Source organism: Perca flavescens, chromosome 9, assembly GCF_004354835.1.
Source record: "Perca flavescens isolate YP-PL-M2 chromosome 9, PFLA_1.0, whole genome shotgun sequence".
NCBI classification, from domain to species: domain Eukaryota; kingdom Metazoa; phylum Chordata; class Actinopteri; order Perciformes; family Percidae; genus Perca; species Perca flavescens.
In genome coordinates, this window is record NC_041339.1 from 6934175 (window position 1) to 6949495 (window position 15321).

At 39.8% G+C, this 15321-nt stretch overlaps 1 long non-coding RNA gene across 3 annotated transcripts; it reads right to left on the bottom strand.

Annotated features, from left to right (window-relative positions):
• Positions 1-8248: 8248 nt before the first annotated feature.
• Positions 8249-13579, bottom strand: LOC114562046 (uncharacterized). 3 transcript variants are annotated; one of them, XR_003693428.1, is made up of 3 exons: positions 12874-12909; positions 12681-12761; positions 8249-8320 (listed from the first exon to the last, which is right to left on the bottom strand). It is a non-coding gene; the product is annotated as an uncharacterized LOC114562046 (long non-coding RNA). The 3 variants fall into 3 exon arrangements; XR_003693427.1 differs by lacking the exons at positions 8249-8320; positions 12874-12909 and adding exons at positions 11425-11677; positions 13544-13579; XR_003693426.1 differs by lacking the exon at positions 8249-8320 and adding an exon at positions 11425-11677.
• Positions 13580-15321: the final 1742 nt, after the last annotated feature.

Sequence of the window (15321 nt, forward strand, 5' to 3'; positions counted from 1 at the left end):
TTTGAGGCTGCTATTGAGGCTGCTATTTAAAGCCATATTGTAAGTCTTATTCAGGCTGCTCTAAAAACCAAACCTCCATATTAGCCAGACTGATTTCACCCCAGGGTGATAGTATACACATCCCTTAATTTCCCTGTGCATTTTCGGAGCATTCTGATGAAGGAAAGTAAAAATAAAGGCTTGAATGTCAACTTAAAGCTATATTTCAACTCTGTTTGAGGCTGCTATTTAAAGCCATGTTGTAAGTCTTATTCAGGCTGCTCTAAAAACCAAACCTCCATATTAGCCAGACTCATTTCACCCCAGGGTGATAGTATACACATCCCTTAATGTCCCTGTGCATTTCTGGAGCATTCTGATGAAGGAAAGTAAAAATAAAGGCTTAAATGTCCACTTAAATCTATATTTCAACTCTGTTTGAGGCTGCTATTTAAAGCCATATTGTAAGTCTTATTCAGGCTGCTCTAAAAGCCAAACCTCCATATTAGCCAGACTGATTTCACCCCAGGGTGATAGTATACACATCCCTTAATTTCCCTGTGCATTTTTGGAGCATTCTGATGAAGGAAAGTAAAAATAAAGGCTTAAATGTCAACTTAAAGCTATATTTCAACTCTGTTTGAGGCTGCTATTTAAAGCCATATTGTAAGTCTTATTCAGGCTGCTCTAAAACCAAACCTCCATATTAGCCAGACTGATTTCACCCCAGGGTGATAGTATACACATCCCTTAATTTCCCTGTGCATTTTTGGAGCATTCTGATGAAGGAAAGTAAAATTAAAGGCTTAAATGTCAACTTAAAGCTATATTTCAACTCTGTTTGAGGCTGCTATTTAAAGCCATATTGTAAGTCTTATTCAGGCTGCTCTAAAAACCAAACCTCCATATTAGCCAGACTCATTTCACCCCAGGGTGATAGTATACACATCCCTTAATGTCCCTGTGCATTTTCGAACATTCTGATGAAGGATTAAAAATTAAAGGCTTAAATGTCCACTTAAATCTATATTTCAACTCTGTTTGAGGCTGCTATTGAGGCTGCTATTTAAAGCCATATTGTAAGTCTTATTCAGGCTGCTCTAAAAACCAAACCTCCATATTAGCCAGACTGATTTCACCCCAGGGTGATAGTATACACATCCCTTAATTTCCCTGTGCATTTTCGGAGCATTCTGATGAAGGAAAGTAAAAATAAAGGCTTGAATGTCAACTTAAAGCTATATTTCAACTCTGTTTGAGGCTGCTATTTAAAGCCATATTGTAAGTCTTATTCAGGCTGCTCTAAAAACCAAACCTCCATATTAGCCAGACTGATTTCACCCCAGGGTGATAGTATACACATCCCTTAATGTCCCTGTGCATTTTCGGAGCATTCTGATGAAGGATTTTAAAATTAAAGGCTTAAATGTCCACTTAAAGCTATATTTCAACTCTGTTTGAGGCTGCTATTTAAAGCCATATTGTAAGTCTTATTCAGGCTGCTCTAAAAACCAAACCTCCATATTAGCCAGACTCATTTCACCCCAGGGTGATAGTATACACATCCCTTAATGTCCCTGTGCATTTTTGGAGCATTCTGATGAAGGAAAGTAAAAATAAAGGCTTAAATGTCAACGTAAATCTATATTTCAACTCTGTTTGAGGCTGCTATTTAAAGCCATATTGTAAGTCTTATTCAGGCTGCTCTAAAACCAAACCTCCATATTAGCCAGACTGATTTCACCCCAGGGTGAGAGTATACACATCCCTTATTGTCCCTGTTCATTTGTGGAGCATTCTGATGAAGGAAAGTAAAAATAAAGGCTTAAGTGTCAACTTAAAGCTATATTTCAACTCTGTTTGAGGCTGCTATTAAAGCCCTATTGTAAGTCTTATTCAGGCTGCTCTAGAAACCAACCCTCTAGCTTAACCATACTCATTTCACCCCAGAGTGAGAGTATACACATCCCTTATTGTCCCTGTTCATTTGTGGAGCATTCTGATGAAGGAAAGTAAAAATAAAGGCTTAAATGTTCACTTAAAGCTATATTTCAACTCTTTTTCGTGCTGCTATTTAAAGCCATATTGTAAGTCTTATTCAGGCTGCTCTAACAACCAAACCTCCATATTAGCCAGACTGATTTCACCCCAGGGTGATAGTATACACATCCCTCAATGACCCTGTCCATTTTCGGAGCATTCTGATGAAGGATTTTAAAAAATAAAGGCTTAAATGTCCACTTAAAGCTATATTTCAACTCTTTTTCAGGCTGCTAATTAAAGCCATATTGTAAGTCTTATTCAGGCTGCTCTAACAACCAAACCTCCATATTAGCCAGACTCATTTCACCCCAGGGTGATACTATACACATCCCTCAATGACCCTGTGCATTTTCGGAGCATTCTGATGAAGGATTTTAAAAATAAAGGCTTAAATGTCAACTTAAATCTATATTTCAACTCTGTTTGAGGCTGCTGTTTAAAGCCATATTGTAAGTCTTATTCAGGCTGCTCTAAAAACCAAATCTCCATATTAGCCAGACTGATTTCACCCCAGGGTGATAGTATACACATCCCTTAATGTATAAGGTCACTATAATGCAGACTTTTCAAATAAAGAATGGAACGCACTTTATTATGAAATAAATTCTTATGTCAAACTTTAAATGTTTCTATAGTTAACATGCTTTTGGACAGAGCCACTACAGGATGATTGCTTGGAGCAATGATAGATACCAAGTTGCACTGCAAACCAATTAATATGATTTCATCTAAAGTAGCAACAAATAGGGGACACTGACGAAACAAGATAGCTGCTGGGTTTTAGCACTGCGTTATAAGGATCTATCAGTCATGAAAGAGATGTATAATAGATACACAGATTGCCTTTTTGCAAGCCATTGCCATTCTCAGTGTTTTCCACTTTTTAGCCAACTTAGCCCCATAAACAACTACCAAACCAGAACTTCAAATTAGAGTTCCACATCAGGTCCAATAATCTATAAATGAATTCCCACAAATGTTGTTATCAGATGATTGCATGATTGGCGCTGGGAGTATATATATATATATATATATATATATATATATATATATATATATATATATATATATATATATATATATATATATATATACATATATATATATATATATATTGCCTGGACATTTGTTGTTGCTGTATGATTATTTTCTTCCTTTATTTCCTGTTGGAATAAGCTTATCGCAATCAACTCAGATTTTTTGTTTTATATTTTCATTTTTGATTTTGTAATGTAAATAAAAAGACATACAAATAGCCTAAATATTACTACAAATACACCAGCAAATGCCAAGGCACTTATTTTGTGCCTGTCTACTTCCTTTATGATTAACAAAGTCTTAATGCTGGACTGTGCAAGACCTCATAGGGATGAAAAACCCCAGACATCATGATCACAGACAGGTTAGTCTATATCGACGATGTTCCACTTCCGGGATTGCTCCGTTGCCGCCGGAAGTTCAGCCGATTTCTGAGGACTATGGTTAACTGCTCCTCAGATCTCTGCAGGGTTAATCCAGACAGCTAGCTAGACTATCTGTCCTATCTGAGTTTTCTATGTTGTATGACTAAAACAACTTTCGAACGTGCACATGTTCCCGGAAATAAGTTCCTTCCCGAGGCTATTTTGCAGAGGCGCCGTTGCTCCGTCCGGCGCTTAGTGCCGCCCAATGACGATTGTGATTGGTTTTTAAAAGAAATGCCAATAAACCAGAGCACGTTTTTCTCCAATCCCGGAATGCTGTACTCCCCCGCAGCGCTGTAGAGGAAGGTCTGGCAATGCTTCATGCGTGTAAGATAGTCCTGTTCTGCTCTTAAAGAGGCTGTACTCAAAATACTGACAAGAAACAGCTGGCTAAGATTGCCTCCACGTGGTTCTCACGGGTTCCCCAATACCTGAAATAAAAAGTGGCAACTTCTGGGCCTGAGAAATGAAGCCACTGCATTCTATTTAATTTCTCCACTGGCTCCAAAAGAAGTCGGATTACATAGACGTCTATGGGGACGTGACGCTACGTCTCACTTGATTTATTACCTTAGTAAACATTTTCCAAACAGGTTTCTGGTCTCAATCGCTAGATTCAAGTCTTCTTCATTACAGCATGACATTTATTTTGTAAAATGATGGTTCTATTTATGTTAAAACAGACAATAAAGCAGGGGATGTTTTAAGGGCGGGGCTACACACCGACCTGTCAATCAGGACAGAGGCTTAGCAATGTGGACATATACATGTGAAGATTTTATCTTGTTTTGGGGAGATGTCCGTGTTTTTGTCTTAAACTTTGACCCTCTCACTTTGTGTTTTTGTGTGTGTGTGTGTGTGTGTGTGTGTGTGTGTATGTGTCTGTGTTGTTGTTGCATTGAACAACCAAAGAACTTATATGTCTCTGTGGTAATTACACTTTGTTTGAAATAGATTATTACAGAAAAATACTTTGCAGGCAAATGGTGTTACATCCTGAGAAGCAGGAGGTTTCTTCTGTACCAATCAACAACTTCCACATGAATACATAACATTCATTCACATATCCATTAATATAGATACAGCTTAAACTTCAATGCAACCCCTTTATGGTAACCATATATATATATAATACCAGAACAATCTATAGTACATGGATGTTGATTTCTACATAATGAATCCACACAAATTATGTAGAGCATTCATATTCAGGCAAGAGTCATCTAAAAAAATCATCTAAGGGCAATAACTTCATACTTTACATTACTTTTTGTGTTAAAGAAAGACACACTGACTTTTTAGGGGACTTTAGCTTATTGTCGACATGCAGCAAAGGGCCGCAGGTCGGAGTCGAACCCGGGGTCGCTGCGTCGAGGAGTAAACCCCTACACGTGGGCGTGCACTCCACCAGGTGAGCCAACCAGGCGCCCATAAATAAACTACTTTAAAATAGATTTTCATCAGGGCTGAATTACATTGTATCAGATCGGTGCATAAACTCCAGTACTTGCCCATAACGATACCAGCTGTTTAAGCAGTATCAGAGGCTTTTCCGATACTGGTATCGGTATTTGAACATCTCTAGTATCGGTGATGCTGTTTTAGCTGTATTTGCCATCACCAGGCTCCAGACGTGCCTCCTGTAGAGTGTTGGTATTCTGACACCTTGATGTTTGCGTTTACACAGCCTCCTGTATGACTGGAGGATCTCAACGTGCCATCACGTCAGGTTTATTTCACCACCACACATTGTTCTTGTCTGTTCTTGTTTTTCTCACCTTTCCATTGTGTCACAAAAGTAATATCTAACCAGGATTCCTCTTGCTTTCTGCCCTCAGTCTCAGCCACCTCCTGCGTCTAAGTTTCACTGCCTGCTTCACTATGAGAGCTGACAGTTGTCACGGTTCTTGTCATGAAAGCCGTGACGGACACATGGGGGCCTCAGCATCCCGCCTGGCGACACATTTCCTGTCCCTGGGCTTCTTCTTCTTTGTTGCTGGAGTAGCTGCAGGGAAGGGGGGGGGGAGAGGAAAGTGCGTGCCATGTACCTTGCACGTACTGTAGTACCATGCTGCTTGGTATGAACTTAGTTTAGTTAAGTTTTTTTTTATATCTCAAACAATCAACATACTTTAAAAAAGAAGAAAAAATCAATCATATGCAAATCATTCCAATTCTGGGTAACTCACCTGGTAGAGCGTACCGTACACAGAGGCTCAGTCCTAGACGCAGCAGCTGCAGGTTTGAATCTGACCTGCAGGCTTTTTCTGCATGTCATTCCCCCTCTCTCTCCCCTTAAAGGTGCAGTAGGTAAGACTTATAAAACTAACTTTCTGTCATATTTGCTGAAACTGACCCTATGTTCCAGTAGAACAACATTAAGCAGTTAATTTAAAAAACATGATCTGGCTCCTCTGGCAACACCTACAGCCTGTAGTGTGATTTGCAAAAACCCACCGCTCCCTGTTCAGATGCACCAATCAGGGCTGGTGAGGGGGGGTCTAATTGCGTGTCAATCACTGCTCATGCACACAAATTAATTCTCCCTTGTAGGAGACCGTTTGGGCTTTACCAGAAAGAGGGGGTGTTAGGCTTTGGTTCTGACCCAGAAAACAGAGAAACTGACACAGACTAGGAGTACGATTAACAGAAATTGTTTTAAAGGTCCAATATGTAATATTTGTACTGTAATAAATCCAAAAATGACACCAATGCCTCATCAGATATTAAGGAAACATGTTAAACTGAAATACTATCTTTTCTGACAACAATGCTAATGTTAGTATTTTTTCTTTTTGAAATTTACATTCCGTGACGGAATTTATGTTTATGTTTTGATCTGTGTGTTGTTATCAACGGCCCAGTTTGACAGGCAGGCCGGGTTGCCAGATATACCTGTAAAAACGTAAACCCAGCGCGCTACAGCTGTAACGGTAGTACAGCCATGAAAGCAGCAAACAAACAAACAAACAGGATCAACGGAGATAGATTCTACATGACATAAAAAAAGAAAACAGCATGTTTCTAACAGTTGCGTGACCAGAGACGTAACAACCCCCTGGTAAATATTGGAGATGTATTTGAAAGATGGAGACAGCTTAGATCCCAAAAGGACGCAGAGTTGGCTTATTTTCTCCTGAACAGGTAAGCATTAGCTTCATGTTAAAAAATTTTGGCTAAGTCCTGGATATTCACAGTCCTACCTACAGCACCTTTAATGGCTAAGCTGGACTGTCATAATAAATGCCTAAAAATGCCACACAAAAAATCTTTAGAAAAAAAAGAAAAGAAATTCTGTCCGATTCCATCAAACAACAAAAAAGTATGAGTTTGGGAAAGAAGCAGGCAGATACTGTACATAATGCTCATAAAGTCCTGCCCCAACTTTACAATATCATATTATTATAGGGAAAAAAACAAATAGATATGCATATACAGCATACAAAAATTGTAAGTCATACAATAACTTACAATAATACAATAACATCCAACTATACACTGTGTGTACATTCCCAGGCCTTAAAAAGTACAAAAAGAGTCCTTGTTAGTCTTAACCCCCCTGTTATCTACCAGGCAAGGGACGAGCAATGCTAAGGAGGTTTTTAGTCTGTTGGTTACCAGGATATCTTCAAACTACTGAACAGACTTCAGCGACCACCCCTCCCCCACCCCTCCTTCCTTCTCTGCATTTCTTTCCTTCCCTACATACTTCCCTTTCTACTGTCTTCTCTCCTTCCTTCCCTTTTTCCATCCTTCCCTATTTATTCTTCCTTTATTTTTCTTTCCATTCTTCCTTCCTACCCTCTTCTTTATATCCTTGCCTCCTTTCTTTCATCCTTCTTTCCTTCCCTCGTCTTCTTTTTGTTCCCTACTTCATCTCCTACGTACTTCCCTCCTTACATACTTACTTAGAGCTGATGATGAAGATGAATCGATTAGTTGTCAACTATTAAATTAATCACCAACTATTTCATCCTTCCTTCCTTTCTTCTGCCTTCCTTCCTTTTCTTTTCCATCCTTGCCTCTTTTCTGTCATCCTTATTTTCCTTCCCTTCAAAATGTCTTCCTAATAGCACCAAATGGTTGAGAACAAAATCTACCTTCTTATCTTCAACAAAGACACCAAACTCTATGGTCTTCGCTGTCAGAGATGATATCTCAATTTCCCTGGTCTGTAGCCAGCTCTGCAAATATCTCCATTGTCTGTCTATCTAAATTAGGCATTATCCAGGGAACAAGTGATTCCTTTTCTATGTGGATAGCACCACCATGTGGCCATTTATAAAGGACTTTCTGTTTGGGCTGATATAACTCCTGAAACACAAGGTCTAAAATCAAACTTTGTTTTTCCTGCAGTGGTGGAAGAAGTATTTACTTCAGAAAAAGTACTACTACCGAACTGTAAAAATACTCTGTTAGAAGTAAAAGCCATATGGCGTGTTATCTGTACGCATTTTGAGCTTTCCACGTTTATGTCTACGCTGTATACAGCTAGTGTAAACATACACACCATGTGCGTGTTATCGCGAGAACAACGTCACACACGTGAAAAAAAGAGAAAAGGTTGGGTTTAGGAAAAGAATATTGGGAAAGGCTTTAGTAACACAAAAAAAAAATGACAAAAACACAAACAAAACGACAAAAACACGACTTTGGAAAACAATAAACGGTTGGGGTTAGGAAAGAAACATTGGGCAAGGCTTAAAAAATTCACACGTAATGATTATGCGTCTTGATAACACGCCAAAACGGCATACGAATTGGCGTGTCATACATACGCCACTTTATGAGATCAGTCTGGCTGGAACAGTCTGGCAGGTTCACTGTAGTATAGCCTGTAAAACCAGGAAAAGACAACAATTATGTCATATTACGATATAACAATATCCAAAATCGAAGACATTATCTAGTCACATATCACAATATCAATATAATATCGATATATTGCCCAGCCCTATAGCTACATGTGTTTTGTGTGCAAAAATGTGTAAAGTACATCCTGGTCTCACAGAATTCCGTAAAATGATCACGAACTGTTCGTGGTGGTGGCATGGAATGTGTGAAGTATGAAAGCCCGAAGATCCGCGTAAGGAGGTTGGTTGGGGTGGTGGTGGGTCAAACACCACAGGACTTTCACCCAGGAGACCGGGGACCATGTCCAGCATGTTACGTTTCCTAAACCCAACCCGTCGCTTTCTTCTTTTCCTTGTCCCGCGTGTCATGGAAACGTAAGCCCCCCCACGACCTTTTCCTTAACTTAAGGGGCCGTGTTCATTTCACGGAATTCTTCCGTGGGCCCATCATGGAATTTTCGCTGATTCCGTGAAACTTGCCACCGATTTTGAGTTAAGGGGCCGTGTTCATTTCACGGAATTCTGTGAGATCAGGTTGGTAAAGTAACTAGTAACTAAAGCTGTCAGATTAATGTAGTGGAGTAAAAAGTACAATATTTCTTTTCTATTATATTGAAATACAGTGGCGTAGAAGTAGAAAGTGGCATGAAAAGTAAAGACTCAAGTAAAGTACAAGTACCTCAACATTTGTACTTAAGTACCTGAGTAAATGTACTTAGTTACATTCCACCACTGGTTTCCTGTCTTCTTTGGTTAATTATGACTCTCTACTCAAACAGGTTATCTGCCATTTTAAATGGTTAATATTTTTTTGGCATCAAATTATACTGATTGTGTAAGATTTTGGGCATAGGCGTAATTTAAAGGGGGGATGGGAGGATTACACCCCCCAGTAATCAAAAATGGCCAGTGCAACCCACCCCAAAAAACTATTTTAATTTTCTTTACATAAATAAAGACATTTGCACCACACATTTTTGCAGAAAACTTTTGTTTGATATGCTGAAAATTTCAATTTTGCTGAAACGTGGAGATCTTGCTTTTGGGTACCACTTTCTGACAAGTCAGGGTTTATAAGCATTAACTAATGGCTTTATTAATGGTTGATAAGTAATTACCCTATGCCTCATGGATAATTATTTTGTATTTTTTGGCTTACATCTTACAGTTTTTTCCAACTGCTTACACACAAAATCTTTTCATGTCACACGATTTTTGAAACCTCTCACTCAAAGTGCAAAACTGCACAGCAAATCTCCAAAACCATAAGCTATTTCTCAGCTTTTCACTCAGTTTTCAATCGCATTAAACACTTTTTTTTCAAAACATTACACACAATTCTCTACCTAAGACACAAAAATCTAACAGGAAGTGACTTGCTTTCCTTTTCTAAACACAACCAATCAAAATGCTACACTTACTTACCACGGCACACACACACTCCTCACATTTACCAATCACTGTTTTAGTATAAGCCATAGGTCAAAGGTCAGATTACCTGTTTTGAACAATGGATGCCAACAATAGACAGAGAGCAAGGGGAGTAGGAGGGAGAGACAGGGGACAATGAGGAGGAGGAGGAGGAGGAGGGAAGAAGAGGAAGGAGAGCAATCTCTGATGAGATCAGGTCCACACTTCATCATGTCATCAACCACGGATTGACCAATGAGAGAAGCCCATCTTGAGTAGCTTTACAGTGGCGTCCATACTGCGTGCAACTATCTAATGACTATTTCAGCATTACAAATCAATCAGACTTTGTTTTACACAAAGTGCATACAATCCCCCCCCCACCCCGACACAAAAGCATGCACAAACACACACACACGAACACACGCACGCACACACACACACACACACACACACACACATATGCCTTATTCTAAAAATTATACCTTTGGTTTACATATGTTTGTAGTGTTGTGTTCTTGTGTCATGCTACTGTATACAACACTGTGCTACTCTTACAAACGTAATGTTTTACCCAATCAATATTTTCTGTTTTGCTGTAACATTACATTGTTTTTTACAGTGCACTTTTCAACCACTTTCAGCAGATGACTTTCTCTATACAACATTGTAAATGTAGATATAAGCCTATGAAAGACAAAAAAGCTTTAGATTTAGAACAACAGTGTGTACATGGTATATCCAAAAATGTACTATTATAAAAAAAGTGTTTGCCATTTGATGCAAATGCTTCATTTTGATGTGTTTATGGTATTTTGAATGCAGTGTTTCATTTTGAAGGAGATGTGAGGCATTTAGTATTTTGTGTGTGCAGTTTTAGGAATTATGTGTAGAGTTTTGAAAAAAGTTGGAAAAAACTGTAATTCATCAGGAAGATGAATGTTGACCACTTTCCTCCTGGAGAAGGACTGCAGGGTGAACAGAATCAATGCCTAAATAACATAATGACATTTACTTTTACAATATTAATGGCTTACTATAGGATAATAAATGTATTAACATTTATAACTGCAGTTAACTAACAAGCTTTTACTATCTCACAATGTTGCTGTTACATGCAGTGTGAATTTTCAAAGTCGAGAACACATTTTTCCGATTTATTCCGACATCACATGAATGCAGCACAAATGCCCTATCTGCAATATTCTGACATCACATGAATACAGCACAAATGCCCTATCTCACAATGTTAGATAGATAGATAGGTAGATATACTTTTATTGATCCAAAATTGGGAAATGTTAGCGCTACTGCAGCAAAATATCAGACACACAGCACACATAAACAATATACAAATAATAAATAGGATAGAATATAAGAACAAATATTCAAAAAATAAAGATAAAAAAATACAAAGGAAAGAATGTACAAATGTACAAACGCAAAAGCCACAACAGTGGCAACAAGATTGTTATTAACAAGTGTTTGTGTTGTGGCTTTTGTATTTAGCTTTTGTGTTTGTGTTGTAGCTTTTGTGTTTGTGTTGTGGCTTTTGTGTTTGTGTTGTGGATTTTTGTGTTTGTGTTGTAGCTTTTGTGTTTGTGTTGTGGCTTTTTCTGTTTGTGTTGTAGCTTTTGTGTTTGTGTTGTGGCTTTTTCTGTTTGTGTTGTAGCTTTTGTGTTTGTGTTGTAGCTTTTGTGTTTGTGTTGTAGGTTTTGTGTTTGTGTTGAACCGTCTGGGCCACCGTAATCACTCCACCCAGAATGCAAATGGGCTGCAGAGCTGTTCCCTTCCTCCTGAAGTCAGTCACCACCTCTCTGGTCTTATCCACGTTCAGCAGCAGGTGATTCTTCTTACCAGCCCACTCCACAAAGATGTCCACCAGCGCTCTGTACTCTCCCTCCTGTCCATCCCTTATACACCCAACAACTGCAGAGTCATCAGAAAACTTATGTAGCCTAAAAAGTGACATGACCCTGACTTGTACTGGAAGTCTGTGTTGTATAAGCAGTGGCGGATTTGGCACCTTGAGGGGCTCAAGGCGAACACAGGCACGCTACTTCACTAGTAGGGGGGTTGCTGATAGCATTTTGTCTCAATACATCCATGCATTTTAACGTATGGATTTTTAGAATGACATGATTATTAGTTGAAGAGTAAGAAACAACCTTAACCATAAGTTTAATAGGTGTTAATGGGGCCCAGGGCAATCACCGACCTTTGTCTAATGGTAATGTCCGCCTCTGTGTATAAGGTGAACAAAAAAGGAGACAGCACAGTCCCCTGTGGAGCCCCTGTACCACTCACTACCACATCAGACAGAACACAGTCCAGACTGACAAACTGCGGTCTGCCTGTCAGGTAGTCAGTGATCCAGGAGACTGTGAACGCACCAACAGTACACCCATCAGCTGCAGCTTCTCATCTGGTAGCAAAGGCTGGATCATGGTGTTGAATGCATTGCCGTTATCCAGGTGCAAAAGAGCTCGCTGCCGCAGATATAGACTAGCCTGTATGACAGCATCATCCACTCCCAGACGAAAGCAGGAAACTACTCATTCGGATTCAGATTAAAATTAATAAATGAAATAGGCAATGAGTTTGAAATTATTCAAAAATCCTTGTGTGGTGGATTTGGGCACCAGAAACTCCCCTTTTAGGCAGGGGCGCAACTACCAAGTGTCAGAGGGGTATGCAACAACAATGTTGGCGCCCCCCCAACAAAAAAACATATAAATTAATAAATAAGTATGCCCCCCGTTCTGATATGTTTACTACGTCCCCGCTGTCAGACATAGGCTAATTGTTATATTTTCCATCTCTGTCTGCACTATTTTTTCCCCAAAAAGGACACAGTGAATAGGTTGGTCAACAGAACTTCAAACCATACTGGACATTTAGTTTTGTGTGGTCTAACTAATAGAACTCCTACCTGATGTCATCACTGGGCTCATCTCTAGCCATCGCCGACCTCATGTCTGTCTCATTCACTCCTTGCCTGTGCTCTTCTCCACTAAGACATATTGTCAAACAAACATTATCTATTAGTTTTTCCATAATATTAAGAAATTAATCTGTTGGTATCAAGTGGCTCCCCATACACTTCCACCTAATGTTAGACCTACCTGTTACCTTCCCCTGTCTTTCCTGATCCACCATCCTCACACCTGAATGAAATGAACTCACTGTTAAATGTAGCAGCCTCAATTCAATTCTTAAATCAGCCTAGTGATGGCATTAGATAAGACAACTATTATGCAGTAAGGTTGTGCTGCTGTTTTTTGGGGATTTTAAAAAGTACAAATATGGAGAGCCACTTAGCACAGAGACCTTTAAAGAGAGAGAGAGAGAGAGAGAGAGAGAGAGAGAGAGAGAGAGAGAGAGAGAGAGAGAGAGAGATGTGACCCTGTAATTACAGCTTCCATGTCACCCAACAGATGTACAGATGTATAGGCCTAGCCTGTATGTCTGACAGCTAATGGTAACACAAAATCTATTAATGATTCCATGGTAAACCAAAGTTATAGCATTAGTTATGTTTTCCAGATTCTTGTCATTTATTGTACATGCTACCTTATATTTTCCAGTTTTCAGCTCAGGAACCTCAATTCTGCATATTCTAAGCTAGCTGTAAACTCCCATTTGGCTGCTACATTCCCAGTGTTAGCTAACGCTAGCTAGTCTGTTAACCTGAACATTTGGCTGCTACATTCCCAGTGTTAGCTAACGCTAGCTATTCTGTTAACATGAATATTTGCAAGCCTCCAAGCACAGACGTCCCACTTTAAATCCTACCTGTTGCCTTTCACCATCCACGTATTTAACTGCTGTTGCATCCCTTGACATGCTATGTCCTTTTCCCTCTTTCTTTTTCTATTTTTAGCCCCCGACAGCTTTTTTGCTTTATCCATCTTTTTCCACAGACGACAACTCACTACTGTACCTGTTCGCTCAGCGCTCACGGCGCCCCCACTCGATATAACGAATCCTACTATGGCCACGCCAAGACCGGACCCGCCCTTCAACAGCCCGGTCTTGGCAATAGGGTCCAACTGCAGCTTGCAGCAGTCGCTCACGCCACGCCCCCTACTCACGCCACGCCCCTTTGCTCACGCCACGCCCTCCGCTCACGCCAGGCCCCTTGTTTTATTTGCTTTCAAAATAAAAGCCCCCTTATTTTATTTGCCTTCAAAATAAAAGCCCCCTTCTTTACAGCTGTATGCTGTAAAGCTTGTAATGTGGATGAGAGATAAAGCCATGGATGAGCTCTGTTCCCGAAACTGCAGGCTAACTGCTAGCGCTAGCTAGTAGCACGACATAATGATTAAATCTCCTTGGTTGTCTAGCTAAATACATCTATCGTTTATTTAGCTAAGCATGTAAACGATCAGGAACAACGAAAACACAATGTTTAACGCTAGTGAATATTTTCACTGTCCCGGTCACGGTTTCTGCCACTGTTCTGGAAAAATATGGCTTTTGGTCTCGACCGAGTCAATGTGTCTTTGTTACGTGTATAATAATATTGGAGGGAAAGTGAAACACAGCTTGGACGGGGATGCTGTTGGCTTTTCACAAGTTTAACTAGTTAGCTAACGCTACGCCGACGTTTGCTAACGTTAGCGCAGCAGCGTTAGTTAAATACCGGTATTACAACTGCCTACGGAGCTGCGTCCACGTTGTCAACATAAGACATGTGGCGTTAGTGCTCCTTTTGTATCATACTTTTATTGAATGAAATATTAAGCTTTGCTCCTATGAAATAGGTGTTTTTGTAACATTACACACAAAGCTAACTGGCTATAGTTAGCCTGTACATATGCTAGCGGGATTAGCTAACGTTGCGTAGCCAGCCAGCAACTTCGGCAATCGGCAGTAGTTTCGGCGAGCTAACCACAACAGTATGTCGCCCACAATCAACCTCTGCTGCTAAAAGCAGTCAATCTATCTGCAGTGATGTTTGAAATGGAGACACATGGATGTGTTAGCTGTCGTTGTTAGCTCGCCGAAACTACTGCCGAAGCTGCTGGCTGGCTATGCAACATTAGCTAATGTCCGCTAACATACGTACAGGCTAACTATAGCCAGTTAACTTTGTGTGTAACTAACAAAAACTCACCCATCTTGTAGGAGCGAAGTTTAACGTTTCATTCAATAACATTATGGTTCAAAAGGAGCAATAACGCCACAGGTCTTATGTTGACAATGTGGACGCAGATATAGGAAACTCCGAAGGCAGTCGTAATATTTACCTAGCTAGCCGTCTAGGCTAACGCTCTTACGCTAACGTTAGCGAAACGTCGGCGTAGCATTAGCTAGCTGTCTAAACTTGTGAAAAGCTGAACAACATCCCCGTCCAAGTAATAAATAAACACTAGGCAAATATGTTGTTACTGGAGTTAGTAGGCTACCATCAAAACGTGAGATATCTAATCAATATGTTTACAACTGTCGGGGGGTTTCACAGGTGGGACTGGTGGGAAGTTAGCCCATAGCTAGCATATAGCTAGCATGATGCTTTGTATTTTCTAAGTTTACCAGTACCTCTAAGTTTACCTTTAACACTATTTGGA